We start from the raw sequence: 8,642 nt of genomic DNA on the forward strand, positions 1-8,642 counted from the left end.
AGAGAGAGAGAGAGAGAGAGAGAGAGAGGTGAGATTAAAGAGGACGTACAACACACCCTTTTTAATAACGTCTACCTGCACAAATCTCCAAAGCGCAAACGTTCCCAGACAAATCATTCTATTCATAAAAACAGCAAACATAATTATAGACGTTTCAGAAACGGCGGATAAAATATATTATTCAGGTTTCAGATGGACGAAAACCTCCTCTCCGTCTCGCATTTATTGTCTGCTCATACGTCCGAGGGCACGTATGGTCAGCGTCAAAGCACAAAGTACAGGTTAACACCGCCCATACCACGTGCACATAACTGAACCAATCAGCAGCGATCTAGACAGTTTTTGCTGTAACCTAACAGAAGGGGGCACTGCACATCAAAAGCAATCAACTCTATTGGGCGCTTCTAGTCTGCGTTTTTCTTTTTTCTCTGATATACTTTGGGAGGGAGCGTGGTCTGGTCTTTTCTTGCTGCCTCGCAGTTGGCCGGAAATGTCCATCTTCCGGAGATTTCTGTTCAGTGTTAGGGAAATGTGGTTTCGTCGTAGGCGTGTTTGAGCTCAGAGTTTTGTGCATGTTCACTCACATAAGAGGATATTCGTACCTACACGCGCAAACATGTATGCACGCATTAATGTATACACATACAGACACACGCGTGCGCGCACACACACACACACACACACACACACACACACAAACACACACACACATACACAAACGTACACACACGCACGCACACATGCACGCGTGCACGATCATGAAGACACAAATACGCACACATGCTCACGTACAATCAAATACACGCAAACAAATCCACACACATACATACACACAGACATATTCATTTATATGTACACTATACCGTTGAGCACAAGCTCAAATACACTAATACACTAACACATCCTGACATCACAAAATACACGAATGCCCGCTTTCGCACATGCGCAGATAGCAAGTAAACCTACAAGTTCATTCAACGCTGGGTTTTTTCCTAACATTAACCCTCATTTGCCTCCAAGATCGCACGGTAATTTTGTTTTTTCTACTAACTCCCCCCACAGCATGACCCAGAAACCAACACAAGAACAAACCAAGTAGCACTGTTTCTTTTTCATTCTATTTCTCCTGATGACAGCTGAAGCAAAAGATCAAACAAAAACAATTTTTACAGATTACATTTCAATCGCCACACAATCCATTCACCCATCGCTCATTCGAGGCCTCACCCCCACCCCACCCCTTCCCCCACACCCCAAAAAACCCTTCGACAATTAATCAACTTTTCACACGTAATATCTCAGACCTGTCTAGATACCTGCACTCTCTCCACACCACGCAATGTGAATGCACTTGTGAGTCTCCCCGACTCACGCTCACACGTTCTATACCCTTGCTCGTAAATCCTTCAACAACACCTTATTTCAGGTCACCCACATACAGAAAACGGATTTTTTTGAAAACTGAGACGAGATTTTTCGCTCCTGCGTAATCCATCCTCACGTTTCACGTCGAACTTCAGGCACAACCTTTAAAAGACTTGAATATATTCTAAAAACAAATAATAATAGTAGAAGCATAATAGCTAAGAATAAAATATTATGAAAGCCACCTCTTCCTTTATTTTATCTCCCCCTCTCCAATTCTCCCCCTCGTCAAAACGATATTTATACTTCTTTCTATATATGTTTTCAGAGAGGGAACTCAGAGAGAGAGAGAGAGAGAAAGAGAGAGAAAGGGAGAGGAGGTAGGAGAGGAGGAAGAGGAGGAGCCGGAAAAAAGCCACTTCAGAATGTTCTTCGTAAGACAAGACATCTACCTTGATAGATTCACCCCCTCAAAATAGCACAGCAATCAGCACAAATGACAAATTACAAAAACCGTATTTTTTAAACAACAAAGGTTAAGTTATGTTTTTCGGAGACGATGCAACCATTCGAAAAATCTTCAAAATATTTCACGTCTATTAGTTCACTGGGTACAGGTTATGGTGGCAACTGATATTGAATCTTCCTGTTCAAAAGAGTTCCTCTCAACGGTATCTCCACGTCTTTGCTTCATGTCCTACGCGACTGGCAATTAAGATGCCACGGGAATCTTTGAAAATGAATGCCTGTATGTTTTGATCCCTGTTTTTGAAAATAGTGCATCATTCACTTGACAATCCCCGGCGGGAGATAATTTCTCTAAAGCTATTTATTCGGCGTTGTGGGTGAGGGAGAGGGATAGGTTGATTTTTTTTTTAATTTTTTTTTTTTTGGGGGGGGGTTGCTTTCGTTTTGTTGTTTCCGTGTTTGTGTAAGGAAAATGGAGATCTGCTTCTTGTACATCATTTCATTTCAGACTTATTAGAATCGTAATCAGTTCCTGGGGTTATATGGCTTGTTTGTTTGTTTTTAGTAAAGAGAAGAACATCGACAAAATAACGGTCATTTAGTGCAGGGGAGAAGCGAGCCAGACAGACAGAAACAACAGAAGGAAAGAAGTAGGACCTACCATGCAGTGACGCCCGCAGTCAGCCATGGTCATCTGGCTATTATTGTGTAATTGTAAGAAACGAAAACAACAAGAACACTAACAACAACAGTAGCAATAACAACAACAACCACAACAATAAAAAAAAATAAGAAAACGCTTTGTCGAAGGTACCATGTGCAGCAAGACCAAACTATGGTAGGAAGCGAACATTGGCGAGACAAGAACGTGCGTTGTGGTCATGAGTCTCTCATCATTTTTCCCTTTGCCGTGCACATCGGGCGTTCCCGGCTCCCCGCGGCGCTTCGGGCGCCACTCGTCGACCAAGAATGAAAAGAGCACTCTTCTGACCGCTACCCATAAAACATCAATGACGGGGGACCACGCAGAGCATGGGACGAGCACCAATATACTGTCAGGAATCACAAATATTATAGTTTCATATTTATTGCTCGTTGCTGAATGGTCGTCGCAAGCCATCTGGTCTGCGCTTAAAGTGGCTTGCCTGTCCCATCGACTCCAGTTCGAATCTCCAGTATCCCACTTTTTTTAGTCTGTCAGCAGCTCTAATTCACTTAAAACTTCCAGAGTTGCTTAAGAAAAAGTCTGTGTTATCTTTTCTTTATTCATATAGCATTTTTTTCTCTTACACGTAGCTTTTTTGCCTTTGCTTTCAATCGTTCAAGCTCTCTCACACATCGCTCTCTATACTATACTTCCATCATAATTCGAGATCTTTACTCTTATAATTATGACAGTCGTGTGCTTTTAAAAATGCTTTCAAATACTACGTCAGTGACTTTATGTGATACCCGTTGATTCAACTCCGCTATGCAGTAGTCGCTGTGTGTACCGTTGACTAGTATGTTAGGAAGGACCGTATCACGGTAAACATAATTAATAGGGTGTAACATTTTAATCCGCATTCATCAACACAAAAAGGTGACGACTTATTACGAGCTTAAGTCACTAAGACTTATTGACATCAAACCCCAGAAATCTTCTTGTTCGTCTTCGGTGACCTAAAAATCATCTTTGGACTGGAGCAAGACTTTGTCGAGGTCCCTCTAGCAGTCGGATCTTTCTTGAACACAATATGCGTCTACACGGAGACATTCCGGCGGCTACAATCTTTGGAGCTTTGAAGATATCAATATTCTTCCGAGTGAGCGGCCCTTTTGTTCATCTTTACTCCGGAAAGATATTTACGGGGTTTATGAGAAATGTCAAACAGAGGATGTCTTGCTTCAGTGTTTCCGAGAGGGTGTACACCCGCGGACAAGCTTCGTTAAGCAGGCCATTACACTACCTACCCCGCCCGCTACGATTAATATTTATTTTTCTAAGACTATTTTGATGTGACTAACATAGAAATACATATAGAAGTAATACATTCTTTGCCTTCTCTTCAGTAGTACAGAGGAAATGTCCATAAGGCTCCATAACTCTCGCAACACACCGATGACGGGTTGAAATTCGCGAAGACGCCCAACATTAAACCATTTCTTATTATTCCTAGTAGTATATGTCTGGATTGTAAGCATCTAAGGATATTTATTTTATTGTCCTGTGTGTGCCCAAACATTTGAGAAGGAATGTGATCGTTTGTTTGGCTGGTGCTTAGCTGTCACAGGTGTCCAGTGAGTCCTGTAGGTAGGAGCACAGGTTTGTGAGAGTGGGATGCCCTTTCTTTCTGCTGTGTCAGTCAATAAAACTGCTTATCTCATCAAATTAGATATTGAAATAGAATCAAAAGCTAAACCATAAAACAACGGCTATAGGACGAAAGCAGTTTGTTTTAACTGTCTTATTACGGCACGGATGGGATGAATTATAAAATGATATCAGGAATGTTTGACATTATTTCACGAACGCTTCCTGTCCGCCACCTTCCCACCCTTCTATCTCCCCCATCTCTCTCTCTCTCTCTCTCTCTCTCTCTCTCTCTCTCTCTCTCTATCTATCTATCTATCTATGTATCTCTCTCTTTCTTTTTTTCTTTCTCTCTTTCTTTCTCTATGTGGAGTTTAACGGCACAAAATGCACCCCTTCATAGCTAAAATTCACGACATGTCATATGGAATAACTCTTTTTTTTATCTAAGCTCCGAGCAATAAAACGTCGACATCGTCATTTTTATCCAACGCTAGGATCAGATCTGGGCTGCAGGTCGTCAGAAAGATCCGCTTCAGTTATGCAAATTAGCGCCTGGTTGAGGTGTCAGAGAGATCTCTACACAACTTGCCCTTCTTTTCTCTATCTCTCCCCGGAGATCCAAAGGCTGGCCAAAATTTGTAAGCAAATAGACTCAGAATATAAGGGAAGAGAATAATGAATGTACGGAAAATGAACGGCGAATACATTTGTGGGTGGGGTGGGGGGGAGCAAATCGCCTGCCATACGTTCTCTGGATCTAGCAATGAAAGGTTGGATGCTCCTGTCAAAGTTTCCGTATGGCTCCAAACATTTACGATAGCGCGGGATAGCGCGGCTTGGTCTGCTGTTTTGCTTCGTCACATGCGATGAGTCTGTTTACCGCTCCGATGAGAAAAAAGGAACAAAAATAAAATAAAACAAAACTGAAAAAGTTTCATAAGCAAACCCAAACAGACATGTATATTGTGTCTTTGTAAAGGTACACTTGTGTATTGACATAAGAAGCGTGTGCACATATGCGCATGTTTCGAGGTGTCTTCTATGCTCCACCGCTTTTTTGTGTTTGCATACAATTGTGGCTTGGATTCGAATTAACTTTTTGTCTGCGAACACTCGTAAACCGGGCGTCACGAGCAAAACGGAACCCTTGTAAGGAATGGAGTGAAAAGAAGGTAAATAAACCAGGACAAACGGTGACCACTTCAACCACACTCCAGGAACTCAGACACACACCAGTTTGCAAACACAAACATTGCAAAGAACACATCTCCTTTTTATAAAAATAAAACTTAAACGGCAGACCAGCCTCCCCATTCCACGATGCCAAAGAAAACCAAAAAATAGAATCTTTGGTCGGACTGCAAGATAATAAAAGGCACGACGAAAATGTTTAATGTGTGATCAAGATACGTCTTGTGCGATGTGTACACACCGGAAAACAACCACACCCTTCCAGTCAGCATCACCACAACGGTCAGCCAGACCAGCAACCAATGAATGAATGAAACTACAAGTATGTATCACTCAGCGATGTTCTCCACCCCCACTCCCAATTCATTATCTACCCCACCTCTTTCTCTCTGTGTCCCTATTTCACTGTCTCGCTCTTTACATCTCTCTGTCTCCTTCTCTACCCTTCTCTCTCTCTGTCTCTCTCTCTCTGTCTCTCTCTCTCTCTGCCTCTCTCTCTCTCTATCTATCTATCTATCTATCTATCTATCTATCTATCTATCTATCTATCTATCTATCTATCTATCTATCCCTCACTTCCTCCCTCTCCTCCCTCCCACCCCCTCTCTTTCTCCCTCTCTCTCTCTCTCTCTCTCTCTCTCTCTCTCTCTCTCTCTCTCTCTCTCTCTCTCCATCACCTCCCTCTCTCTCCCCCTCGTCTCTCTGTCTCTCTATCTCTCTCGATGTTTCTATCTGAATCATCCTTCTACTTCTATCTCTCTCTCGGTCTATTTTTCTTCCCTACAAACATCTGCACTGGGGACACAGCCAGATTCCTTGGACACCAGGGATCGACCACATCTTTGACAAATCACTTCGTCAGTGAGGACATGATACACACAACATCGCTATGGACTCCTCGACCTGCGGTCGGTGGACTGACAAAGCCACCAAACTATGTTCCCAGCTGCTTACGTGTCATTCTGTTTGTCTGTATAAGTGTTGTTTTTTTCTCTCTCTTTATTCCTCTCTCTCTTTCTCTCTCTCTCTCTCTCTCTCTCTCTCTCTCTCTCTCTCTCTCTTTCTTTCTTTCTCTCTCTCTTCCTCTTTCTCTCTCTCTTCCTCTCTCTCTCCCTCTCTTCTATCTCCCTCTGTCTGTGTGTGTGTTTATGTGTATGTTTATGTGTGTATGTGTGTGTGTGTGTGTGTGTGTGTGTGTGTGTGTGTGTGTATGTGTGTGTGTGTGTGTCACTTTCCCTCATTCTCATTCACTATCTGACACTTTTTTTCATTTTTATCCCAACTTCTCTGAATAAAATCATGTATCGTGAAACTGATACTAAACATTTTGAGACTGTCGAAACACAAAGTTTGATATCTCAGGTCACCTCAGACAGACTTCCGGACCTCCAATGCATAAGTCGCCACTTCTTCATTCCAGCACGTAACACCTTACCCACCTCGACGGAATCCAGCAGAGCCTTGACTTGAAATGTGGGTCTTTTCCGGGTTTATCTGGCATTTCCTTAGTGAATTCGAACCTGTTCAAGCGTGTGTAAACGTGTGTGTGTGTGTGTGTGAGAGAGAGAGAGAGAGAGAGAGAGAGAGAGAGAGAGAGAGAGAGAGAGTGAAAAGAAGGAGAGGGTGTTTGGGTTGGAGTGAGAAAGAGTGAGAGCGAGAGCGAGAGCGAGAGCGAGAGCGAGACAGACAGACAGACAGACAGACAGACAGACAGACAGACAGACAGACAGACAGATAGATAGATAGATAGATAGATAGATAGATAGATAGATAGATAGATAGGAGTGCAGGCCCGCTACAAAGAGCTGGCGTTGATTGACACATGGATCTCATTTTCCCCACAACCTTTCCCCTCCATCAAACCTGCAAATATTCATATTCTGTCCACTCCCTTCTGCGCCATTGTTGATTCCCCCCCCCCCCCCTTCGGTCCTTTTCCTCCGTACAAAAGATGGTCCCGCCCTTTCTGAAGTCCCCCAGGTCACAATAGACCAGACGTGTCACAAAGGGCGATTACCCCGTCGCGTGACAGCCTGGCGCGAGCAAGGGCCTCAACTGTGGTCACTTCTGCCCCCAGCAAGGCCCGGAGGGGATTCAGACGGCGAGATTCTGAATACAGAAAGAAGTGCTGAGCGGCTCAATATAAATCTGGAGACATGCGATCCTATGAAGGCTGGTGGGCCTACGCACCTCTGTCGGCTGCCTGCCGTTCTCTACAGTAGGAATTAAAATGCCACGTTGTGATAAGTGTGTTCTTTGCGGAAAAAAAGTAAAGATTTAATGCCTCTTGCAACACATTGAGAATATAGAAAAGGCGGGATCTTCGTATTTAACGTCCATCTCCTATGGGACCGAGCCAAATGAGAATTTCCGAGCAAACAGTTTTTCCTCAAGGACACGTCGATGGAAGTATCACGATTACGAGTCTGTTAGCCTAACTAACCACTAGACTACTTCAATTTTGAGGAAGCCCAAATTTTTGTTGTTTGGGCTGTCGTGATTCTATTCACTCTACGAAAACAAGCACATTTCGTCAGGAACATACTAATGTAAAAGTAACGTTGGGATAAAGTATTTAAAAGAGAGGACCTCAGGAAAAATCCCGCTTTTTTTTTACCAGAGTACATGCTTTGAAAACTTTTTAGTAATCATTAATTTCCTTTTGATAAATCATATTTTTAAAGATAAAATTAAGAGAAAAAAAATAAAACCAGAACTAACAGCACTGCTATTGTGCGACGGCTGAAAACAAACGTTTAGGGGTCTGCATCTTCGTCTGCCCCTAACCCCCACACCACAATGCCCTAAAGGTGATCTATACACATTTATGATAGACACGACAATGTCGCAGCAGATCAAGCTGAAGGAAGGTTGAGAAACAACTGATTTTCCTTCCGTTGTGGCGTTGATGTAAACACAGACTCTAACGATAGGGACATGTGAATAAATACCGAAACCTTTGTCTTTCTAGCCTTTTAGAGCTGGCATTCCTGTACAGAGAAAAGCTTTTAGGACTTTCTTTTGAGGTAGATAAAAAAAAAACTTAATGTGTCTTTTCGAAGATCCTAGAAGGAATGAAATGGTGTGATAATAGATCTATTAATCGTATCTGTTTCTTATTCACATGCATTTCCCGTTTGTCAACTTGTCTGTCTAAGAAACCGTGTCTTCCTATTTGTTTGTCGCTTTTTATAGTTGTTCGTTTTTCTGTTGGTCTGACCATGTATCTCTTTTAATTCTTATACTGTTACGATTGCCTCCTCACACACTCACACACACACACACAAACACACACACTCTCTCTCTCTCTCTCTCTCTCTCT

This window comes from Aplysia californica, unplaced genomic scaffold, assembly GCF_000002075.1.
Source record: "Aplysia californica isolate F4 #8 unplaced genomic scaffold, AplCal3.0 scaffold00564, whole genome shotgun sequence".
NCBI lineage: Eukaryota > Metazoa > Mollusca > Gastropoda > Aplysiida > Aplysiidae > Aplysia > Aplysia californica.